Source organism: Scomber scombrus, chromosome 23 (genome assembly GCF_963691925.1).
Source record: "Scomber scombrus chromosome 23, fScoSco1.1, whole genome shotgun sequence".
In the NCBI taxonomy this organism is placed as follows: domain Eukaryota; kingdom Metazoa; phylum Chordata; class Actinopteri; order Scombriformes; family Scombridae; genus Scomber; species Scomber scombrus.
Genome location: NC_084992.1, coordinates 20,873,747 through 20,885,404, shown reverse-complemented (window position 1 = coordinate 20,885,404; position 11,658 = coordinate 20,873,747).

Genomic DNA, 11,658 nt, shown 5'->3' with positions numbered 1-11,658 from the left:
TGTGTGTGTGTGTGTGTGTTGTACAGAATCCAAAAGCTTTTATTGAGCTTGAAATAGTTTTCAAATAAAGGTCAGCATTAGTCTGTCAGTGTGTGAAGATAAATAGGCTTAGCTTCAGGTGTTGAAGAACGTGTAAGTCAACATCAGCTCAAGTATTACAGAGGTGTGTGTGTGTGTTTGTGAGAGAGAGTGTGTATTAGCGTGTGATAAGTGAGCGTGTTAGCCAGGCAGGTTTCTTCCATTAAGATGTCGTATAACACACAGACTTTGCTGCAGGGCAGGTAGAAGAAAAGCATTAGTGAAGAATAATGGAGAGGGGTGTGTGTGTGTGTGTTTGTGTGTGTGTGTCTGTGTGTCTGTAAGATGTCAAAGAATTTAACAGATGAATCCCCGGTGCTGTGAGTCACTGTCTGAGGGGGTATGAGCTGTCTGTGTGTGTGTGTGTGTGTGTAGTCAGTTCTTCACACACACACACACACACACACACACACACACACACACACAGTTCAATGAGGTTGGTACACAGGAGAGCCTTTGTCTCACTCTTCCTCTGTCTTTCTCATCCACTCTGTAAAATATGTCCATTGAACATCCACAGAGACTTCCATTATTTCCATTCAATCTCTCCACGTTCACCTTCTTTTCACTTCACTTCAGATCTTTATATTTCACCTAAATCTTGGAGTTTGTCTTGTAGGTGTCTTTCATCATGATTTTTTGATATATAGTACAGACATTAAAATATATAGCGGTGGATATAGAACGCGGGCTTGGAAAAATCTTAGATTTGTATGAATATGATATGGGAGGAATATGTTACACGTCAGAATTTCCTCATAGAAACTGAAATGGTAACATGCTACAGCAGGCCAGGATTCCCCCGCAGTTAATCTGCCTACACAAGGAGTCTTCTGGGCTTTGGGTTGAAAAGGTCGATTATGTCATGTCGTAATCCGAAGTGTCGACTTTTGAAAGCGCCGAGTTGTTCGGGGGCGTCTGGTGAGCACGGATGATCTCAGGAGCGTCTGGATCTGGTTTGTTGTGGAGAAAAAATTGTCTTAAGTTGAGCAAGACAGATGTTTAGTTATATCCAGCTGCTAGGTAGGCAACACGAAACCAACTTCTGACAGCACACAACGTGATGTAGCATAACGTCAGTCACATCGGAGAAGAAGTTTTGAATATTATTAATTTTAAGCAGCTACATATGTTAAATTATAAAAAATGTCAAGACAAAACAATTAAACATTTAAAGCAATTTCCCCCCCATGAATCTGATAGGGTGGGCAGGCTTTCAGTCTGGGTGGGCCTGCGCACATCCAGGTCCTTTCATAGATCCGCCTCTGCAAAGATAATGTAAAAACTGTCGTCATTATACGTTTTTTTTTTACTGAAAATCACTTATTAACACATTTTACAGTAGAAACCAGTATTATACATATAACTTAAAGCTGTGCTAATCACATTTTTACTGTAATGAACTGAATCACTGTGTAGTTTGAGAGAGGTCACTTATTGATGAACCCGCAGTTAATTACTACCTGACTCTGATGTTGACTTTTATACATTAGGTGTAACTGAAATGTCCGTGGTCATTGTTTTTTAATTATAGTTTATCATATAGATTAACATATAGATCTCTAAAGTACAACCAGCCTTGCTCTAAAAGGTTTTTTTGGCTGAAATACTGTTAAAGGTATGTATTTAACACGCTAATGCTAACCAGTCTTCTTTTAAATGACCTTTTCAATCTCACTTTATCTTGAGTGTACTATGTAACCCAATGTAAACCTATTTAAACACTAGTTTAAATACTATCATATAAGCATTTATAAGATAACTGTTTATTAATCCACAGTATTTGTGAATGACACCTCTAATGAGAAGTTACATTACAAGTGTGTTTCACTATATCCATTAACTGTATCATCTATGTACAGCCTCCACTTATGGGTCACCACGACATGAGATAACAACTACATTATACTGTGTTATAAACCATTTAGGAAATGTTTGCTACAGTAAGCGTTTACTGCTTATAAATGCTAAATAGGAGGACTTAAGATAGACCCCCTGTTAAAAATAGAAGTGTTGGCACTTTTTCTTATTATTCAGTCTTCATGACTGTTGAAGACTGAAAGTTTGAATTGGGATTTTCAGTCCCAATTCAAATGATACAGTAGAATGTTAAAATTCTACCGTATCAAGAAGCGCTGTGTCCCCTGGATAAGCCTGTACCACCTTTTATGACCTATCACCTTTTGTCATATCAGTTTTGACAATTAAAACTACACATTCACATACACATGCACTGCAGACCTAACCAGCATCCCCCCCCCCCCACATGGCAGCGATTGCCAGCGACGAGAAGACGATGATAGAGGGGATGAAGAGCGACTGTATCGTTAGCGCCTCAGCCACATCCAAGGAAAAGTAAACGGAGTAAAGTGGTGTGGCTTGGGTTCGCTCCAAAGTAGATGCATTTAAAGAGAAGCGGATGGAGTTTCAACCTCACTTACCTTCAGGGAGCAGTGTAATGCGAGTTGTAAGGGCGGTGTTCATTTGAATGAGGCTCCCAGCTCCTGTTAAAGGCTAGTGAAATGGTTCACAGATGCTAGGCTAAGTCAGAGAGTCTCTATTTAGAGGATGTACCACTCAGTAAAGGCTTAAGGGTCGCGTCAGAGATTGAGGAACCATAACTTCTGTCATTTTTGGAAGTAAAGATCAGAAAGTATTTGAAAGTTTATCCTTAGATATGCAATAGAAGGTGTAAAGCCAAAATAATACTATTGTAAAGTCACATTATACAACAGGACAGTTATTACACATTTGAAGTTTTTATGTATGTCATGTTAGATCATTGTGGTATACTGTTGACTTATATAATAATCATAAATGTAACATACAAACCTTTTTTGTTGTCATAAATCAATGCTATTGGTCACCCTTTATATCTGTCTGTGGGTTATTACAAACATTTAACAAAAAAAATATTAAAAATAGCCTGTGACTAAATCTTTTTACACCATCCATTGATTTTTTTAATTTCCTGAAAAGTAACAGTTTTGCACCCAAGAGCAACGTTATACAGGCCAATAATACATTATCACACATATAAAAGTATCAGCATACTAATAACAGCGCACAATAATTAATAAGAAATGTAGTCCAGTAATTTAACAATATTGTTGCCATTACGTACGTTGACCATAGAGGGCACTGTTGTAAAATGTGGCATTCAGTGCATAGCTAGGTTACAATTCTTTATCAACTAATTGACAGAATACTTATCAAAAATATGATGTTCTATGTGTCTATATTAAAAATCTGAATATCTGCTGATATATCGTTAGGGCAGCAACTATTGATTATTTTTGTTATCAATGAATGTTGACTATTTTCTTGGTTAATTGTTTAGTTGTTTGGTCTATAAATGTCAGACAATATTTAAAGGTTTCTAAAGCCCAAGATTATGTCCTCAAATGTCTTCCTTCGTCCCAACAGTCCACAACACAAAGATATTTAGTTTACTGTCATAAAAGAAATCATAAAACATGTGTATATTGAGAGGCTGGAATGGAGAATTTGGCATTGAAAATACAAATTTTCTTTCAAAAAAGATTCAAAACTATGAATTGACTATCAAAGTAGTTGTCGAACCATTTTTTTGCCAATTAACTAATCGCTTAATCAACTAATCATTGCAGCTTTATGTTTAATTAGCAGTTATTTTCTCAACTATCAGTGTAGGAAAAGGCCTCAAAATATACGTTCCCTTTAAGTTAGGCTTTAAATTGCAGTTATTGATGTTAGCATTAGAAAATGACTCTCTTACCTATTTAGAGTGCATTATCCATTTCTATCCAAGACCAAGTAATGCATTTTTTATTTCTTTGAGTGCATCTCTTGGAGGACCTGTAGGTCTGCTGTAATATGAAGACATTTTGAAGGGAGGTGTTCATTTGATGAGCCCAGTAACACCCACTGCTGACAAGTCTCTTCAACTAGTTTCATCTAAATAGAATATAGATGTGTATCTATTGAGTCCATTTGGTCTTCCAAAGTGTAGAATTGCTGTTGAACATCAGACTGAAGAGCAAATCTATCTTGTGTCATCATATTTTCAGACTATGCCTCATCATGCACAGCTGTTCCTCTGCTTGGGTGTTCACTGTGGCCATTACACACATACACACACACACACACACACACACATACACACACACACACACACACACACAAAAGAAAATACACACCCGCACACATATACCGTTACTCATTGTTTCAAACTGTGGGGTCCCTTCATTCTTTCACCAACTTCACCAACATCATTTGTCTCTCTGCCCTCATGAAATACCTCTCATATATACGTACATACAAACACACCCACAGACACACTCAAATACACACAAAACAGATGCTTCCAAGCTGTGAAAGAATGATCATAAGAAAGCCAGAAGAAAGAAATGGACCTTTATATACCACATCTTCTATGTCCTCCTCCTTCACCTGAGCCAACAGTACATGAATGCATCGATTTAGGTCAGACCACTGGCCTGGACTTGTTAACAGCCATGCCATAAGGTCCCTGAATGCCTCGCAAAACACCCAAAACAACACCTGCTTTCCTTCACTTGACACCAGTCTGGAGCTCCTTTTCACTGGGAGGAAACGGGAGAGAGTGTAAGAAATAACGTTGACTTCCAGAGCTGATTGTCAGCTTCCAGATCTGCGTCAGAAAGGTGTGAGTGAAGCTTTTTTGGGTAATTTGAGTGTATTTTAGATGTTTTAGGGTTAGATATCTTGAAGTACAGTGCTAGTAAAGTAACAGGAGAACTATTAAGGGTAGGCCTGTAACGATACTTGTGTTGGACGATATATTGTCTCAGAAATTATCGCGATATACGATATTATTGTCATTTGGAGATAATTTTATATCACTGATAGAATGTGAAGTGTGGCAATACTGAGGTAAAAAAAAAAGACCATGTCCATGTATCATACGATAAGTCCATATATAGACATGATGATGCTGATAATTACATTATTGTACGATAAGTCGTAGTTATTGTGACAGGCTTCATCAAGGGTAACTAATGTGGAATATTACTCATACTCTACTGATAAGTAGAAAAAGTGGACATTTACCTAGCATTGGTGTTGCATTATGGGAAATGTAGTATTGCCTCTTAGCCCCTGGAAGTGTCTTGAGAACAGAGTGGACTGTTTTTAATGAGAGCTTTAGAGACACTAAAAACGCCCTGTTTAAAACAGGGGCTGAGCTGAATGAAGTATGAGTAGTATGAGTTAAAAAAGGAGTTGAAACTGTAAATCATGCAAAAGTATTCTAGTAAAGCCCTGGATTAAAAATATACAGCTGGAAGTATGTATATGTCCTCTTTAACAAACAGCTATGGCGAATGTGTTTTCTATTAGCACATCCGACAGACAGCGAGAGCAACATCCGCAACCATCTGGAGTCGTGTTTCTGGCCTGACCTGATGAAGTTCAACATCGACGTCTTATTTTAGATCCCATTTGGTCGCCCACTTCTGAGCCTCTAAATGCTATGCTATGTTCTCCAGCGTGTTGCTAACTGTGTCTGTCTGCAGTTTGGTAGAATAGAACAGAGTTAATTGGGCATGAAACCGAAACAATGAGCTTAAAGAGGCTAAAATGTGCAGTCATCACCTTCGATTTACACATATTGATTTGATCCATTCATGCATGTATAATGCAAAGTACACACATTTTTACAATGTTTTTCCTCATATGTGGTCCTTCAGTTTCCAGTTTAGAGAAAAAAAAGTTGTTTTGTCTTCATTTTGGCTGTTCAGTCATTCATAATAATGATAACCCCCCCCCCCAAAAAAAAAAACGCACTGCTTCAGTGCCAGTGGGATTCCATTTCCTGTATGAAGGGTATACGGTCAGGGTTTGCCTTGTTGTTATAGTCTGATCACAGATAAAGGCTGTTTATTAAAAAGCCTGCAGGGTGAAGACAACAGAAAAAAACACCAGTCCCCCCCCAGAGAGAGAGACAGAGAGAGAGACTAAGCCTTCTAACATCCAAAGCAAAGACAAAGCACCACACACTCACCCAGGGCAAGAAATATGCACACACACACACACAAACCCCGAGCCTATACCTCCCTACCGCCTCTGCATGCCTTCACACCAGAACGCAAGTCGAATGAGACAAACCGAGTCTGTCTTTTGGGCTGAGGCTGCACTGATTGGATGGAATGTGATGAGGCAGATTCATGCGGTGGTCAGAAAAACATCTTCCAGCTCGCTACTTTATAGGAATGAAATGCCAGAGATCTCATACTGACACACACACACACACACACACACACAGACACACAGGCCTCATGTAGCTGCAGGCAGAAGGAGTGTACAAGCAGCTTGTCTTGGTTTCAGTGTGTAAATGTGTGTGTGAGATTCAGGTGTGTAGCTGCAGGTATTCAGCGCCTCAGGTTTTCATTCCTCTCCTTTTATCATCCTTTGTTCATCCTCCTCTTCTGTGTTCACCTTCCCAACTCGTGTGCACACATTTATGTTAATGTGTTGCCCAGCTGTCCAGCGAGCAGCATGTGTGTCACAACCAGCTCATACTGTAACGTCTCCATGGCGTCTCTGTGTCTCTTTATATATATCCCTCCTTCTAGTCTTTAAAAAAAATCATTTTTCTTTATTTTTTAAGGGAAAAATTTGTAATTATCTGCATTAAAGGGAAGGAAAAGTATCAGCTGGAATCTAAAAGTGACTTATCCACCTTCAGCTGAAGTAAAAGTAACAGAAAATTGGGTGAGAGAGGAGGAAAGGGGGAGGTGAAAGGGAAAATTTCAATCATGGAAGTGCTTGAACCCGATCGGCCACAGGTGACCCGTGAGAGGAAATGGCCAGTGACAGATTTATAATGTCACTTCCTGCTGCGCTGAGTCACTCATTAAATCTCACCCGCCACCTGAATGAATGAATGAGTCCATTCCACACTCTGAGCTGCCCATCACTGACTCGCACAGTGGTTAACTTCATTACTCAGTAGCTGCTCCACACTAAATGTAAAAAGTAGCTAAATACACTAAATAGAAATACAGTGTATGTAATTATGGACAAGTATTGTGAGCGTTGTGCAAACTTTATGTGAAATACTCAATTTTGACAATTGTTTAAATTCTTGCGGATTTTCTTCTTTTTTCTGTTTAATATTGTCATTTTATATTTTTTATTGTGGAGTTCTGGACTGTTGGACAAAACTAAAACTAATATATTCAGACATTTTATTGCCAAAATGATTCATTGCTCAATCAGGGAAATATTCAAAAGTTGCAACCGTGACCAGATGTAATATGCAGCTTTAAACCTGCTTCATAGAGTCTTTATGAACAAATGTATGGAGACACTACTTGTTTAGTCAATGTGACATGAATAGCCTCTTAGCTGCTAATGTGATGTGTGGCAATACTGAGGTCAAAAAAATGATCATGGTCATGTCCATGTATCATATGATCAGTCCATATATAGACATGATGATGATGATAATTGCGTTATTGTATGATAAGTTGATAACATAATTATTGTGACAGGCCTACACACTCATCTAAAACATTTGATTGGTGATTGGAGCACCCATATCAATAAGTGCTTATTGCCTTATTGAAAATTCAGCTTGAGATAAACAGGGCAGGCTTTTAAATAGAATGATAGTATAGCTCTCCTGTTTTCCTGCAGGTATCTTAATGTAAACAATGTGACTGTTGCAGTTTTAACTCTTTACTTACTGCAGAGCATCTGAAGCAGTAGCAGGTCCTGGTGGAAGCAAAGTGGGTCCCAGAGGGCCACAGGTGTGTGTGTGGGACTGTAAAAGGGCCTGTAGTGACATCGGTCTCTTCTGTGATGTGTGTGTGTGTGTGTGTGTGTGTGTGTGTGTGTGTGTGTGTGTGTGTGTGTGTGTGTGTGTGTGTGTGTGTGTGTGTGTGTGTGTGTGTGTGTACCTTTCTTCTTTCTTTCATCCCTTAATTTTTCCCTTTTCTTTCTTTCCTCCTTTCTTTCTATTTTGTTTCCCCCATCTTTTCCCACTTTCCCTTTTTTCTTCCTTTCTTCCCACCTTTCTTTATTTGTTCCCTCATTTCTCTCTTTATTTCTGAGTTGCTTTCTTTCTTTTTTCTTTCTTTCTTTCCCGTGTTGCTTTATTTTTCCCTTCTTACTTTCCTCTGTTCCTTTTTCTGTTATTCCTCACTTTTTTCTTTGTTTTCCTTTATTTCTTTTTCCCCTGTTGCTTTATTTTTCCCTTCTTGCTTTCCTGCATCCTTTCTTTCTTTCTTTCTTTCTTTGCCGTCCCTTCCCTCACTCCTTATTTCCTTCCTTTCCTTACCTCCTCCCTCATTCCTTCCCTAGTCTTACAGCACCACATATTTGCCATGTGTGGCTTTTGGCAAATTGACTTAATGTTAATAAGCAGGCTCTGGCATTTCTTTCCAAGTGAACTGTGTGTGTGTGTGTGTGTGTGTGTGTGGTTGGCAGCCCTGCTCTAGTCATTATTTATATAAGGCCCGCGTGCTAACGGCGAAGCTGAAAGTCAATTTCACGCAAAGTTTCCATTCTGTTATTATTCTAACCCACTTTACCCCTCCTCTCCTGATGCAAATGCCAGCTATTCTGGGCTCCGATCGCCATATTTACACTGATAATGAGAGTGACACACCCTTTAAAAAAAATTAATCAAAAAAAATAAGGGTTGGAAAAAAGAAAAAGCGGGAACAATTTGTGTTGGTTGGAGTTACAGCTGTCAAGGGCAGCTGTGACATTATGTGTCACCTTGCCTTAAAGTGTGTGTGTACGTAGGCCTTTATAGACATATGTTTCAGTGTGTGTTTGTTGGTAGATTTATAATGTTTAAATATAGTTGTATGATATTGAGTGTGTGTGTGTGTGTGTGTGTGTAGATGTGGGTGTGTCCCCCTACTGCCACACTGAACCATCTATGCACTGGAATCCCTGAGTAAATAGCTTTTAACAAGAGGGCGAATGGAAAGCAGAACTGAGTCTTAACAAGGCTTCACTCTTCTCTGTCCCTCACTCTCTCTACATACACACACACACACACACACACACACAGAAATGTGTCAAGAACTGGGACACAAGTGGACATTTCATCCCATTTATTTCCAATGAAGTTTTAAAAATATCCAATCTCAAAGTGCTGTTTTCATTAGAAGCAGAATAATGACTGAGTAATGTGAAAGTGGAGCATTATCAGCTAAAAGGCAAACATTTTTCCATTCTCCATGAGTTAAAGGAGACCAATCAGAAGGCTTCCTTTTATGCTAGATCATCCAGTGAATAACATAATTGGATTTCATGCTGATATTGCTGCGTGTGTGTGTGTGTGTGTGTGTGTGTGTGTGTGTGTGTGTGTGTGTGTGTGTGTGTGTGTGTGTGTGTGTGTGTGTGTGTGTGTGTGTGTGTGTGTGTGTGTGTGTGTCATGCTGTTAATATTTGTCTTAGTGCCTGTAACATTACCTCTGATTATGTATAAAGCTTGTATGATTAAACTGTGATGCGTTCAGGCAAGTTGTAATGGCCTATTTTGGTGAACATTTCAGAACCTATTAAGTATTATTGGTCTTGGATAGGTTAGGCCCACCTGATTTTCTCTGTGCCCACCCACACTATGATTTCTAGACATGCTACGGGAGAGTTGTATATATTTATCACAAGTGGACTAAACCAATGGATATATGAGTTAGCATTGCCTAAAACTAATTACTCAAACAGTAGAGGTGTTAAGTACATGTACAGACAAATCCTAACATGGAATTCTCACGCTGAACTGAATGTATTGAGTCTTCATTATTGTCACTGAATCATTAGCTTGTGGCATTGGAGTTACAGTCATAGGTGACTAAAAGCATTATGGTCGGCTCGTTCTCAGCAGTGATTCACAGGGCCTGCTTAAAATGTGAATTAGAAGATGTGGAAACAACAGAGATGATCAATATGTGGTAACTTTGTTGTAGGGTTGGTAAAGGGCCTGTTTGTCAAGAGCGCTCCAAGTTAGCGCTCCAAGTTAGCATTGCAGTACTAGCCTATAACAGTGTCGCACTAATGGACTGGTGTGAAACATATAGAGTTTATGCAGCAAAACCAGATATATTATGTTATATTCTATCCATTCTACTTGCTTTTTTTAAAACCGAGTGCCTATATTACCGCAGTGTAACTCAATTGTGGACAATCTGGTTGGAGCTTCAGGTGTTTTATGCTAGTAGCGGCTAATGTAATGTTAAGCTGCTAGCCTCCAGCAGAGATAAGGAGCCGTCTACAGAGAGATATTTGTCTTCAGCCCCAACTGACGCTGACTCAAGTGACATCATTTGACAACTTTTATCACATTTTATCGACGTGTTTATAAAAACAAAGAGTAGAACTAAATCAAAGCAAATATGTACATCGGTTAAAGGAGTCATTTTGTGGAATATGCTTGAAAAGTATTGAAAATGTGTAAAAAAAAAACAAAAAAAAATATACATAGATTTAAAAGAATATTTAAAAATAAGATGATTAATAAATATAAAACTGAGGCATAAATATTATTGTATGTCTGAACTTTGTACTGGATTGCTTTATGTATAAGAACTTTGGTGCTTTTGGGGATAACCATGCATATGTAAGGAAATATGTGTATATTTCACTGTGTTATTATATGTGTATTATATATATAGCCAATTATCGTAGATGTATTGTGTTTGTTATGTACATTGGGATCTACTGAATGACTAATGTAAAAAGGGTTGGTGTTACAAGCAAATGCTTCAGCCTACACATTTTCGGTCAGACACTGCTTTATTTATTTATTTAAACTTTAATTATTTTCCCTTTTGGCCTATTGCCAATGGAGACAAAGGACAAGGAACAAGGACATATGATTATTGACTTTATTTATACATGTGTATTTGAGTTGAATAACCGAAATAAACTAAACATACTATGCAGTGGTGTTTCCCAACAGCTGGAAATAGATTTTGATGTGTAAAATAGGTGGAGTTCACCTTTAAGAACAGTTGAAACTCACTACTGAACAAACACTGTCAATAATGTAAAACCACTTGTGGTGTTTAGGCTACCATGTGGCATACATGTAAGGAAGTAAACTTTATTTATATAGCATATCTCAGAATAGCAGTTCCAAAGCGCTTCACAGTTGATAAAATGTATAAAAATGTATAATAATACACAGCATGAAAACAGCAAATAAAAATACAGTTTGTAAAATGGAAACAGACACTCAACAATAAAAGCAATATAAACAAATTGCGGTTTTGGATTTTGTCATCCACTGTGCCACTTGCCCCCCTGCCTTGTGTGTACTGCGTGAATAAGTCAGGCAGACATATGAAACTCATCACCATTTTCTCATTACCTCATCATCTTCTCCCTAATACTCCTCTTTTTGCCTCTCATTAGGCTGTAAATCCGGACCGAGCTCTCTAGATTTACTGCACAATTTGTGTCTTTGAAAATATGTGTTTCCCTTGGCGATGTGTCTTCACCTCAAATTCTCGCCAGGGAGGAAAATAACCAAATCATTTCAAGTCAGTTGTGGCTTTTTTTTTCTTAGAGCCTTAGAATTAATGGATGCCACCTACTGAA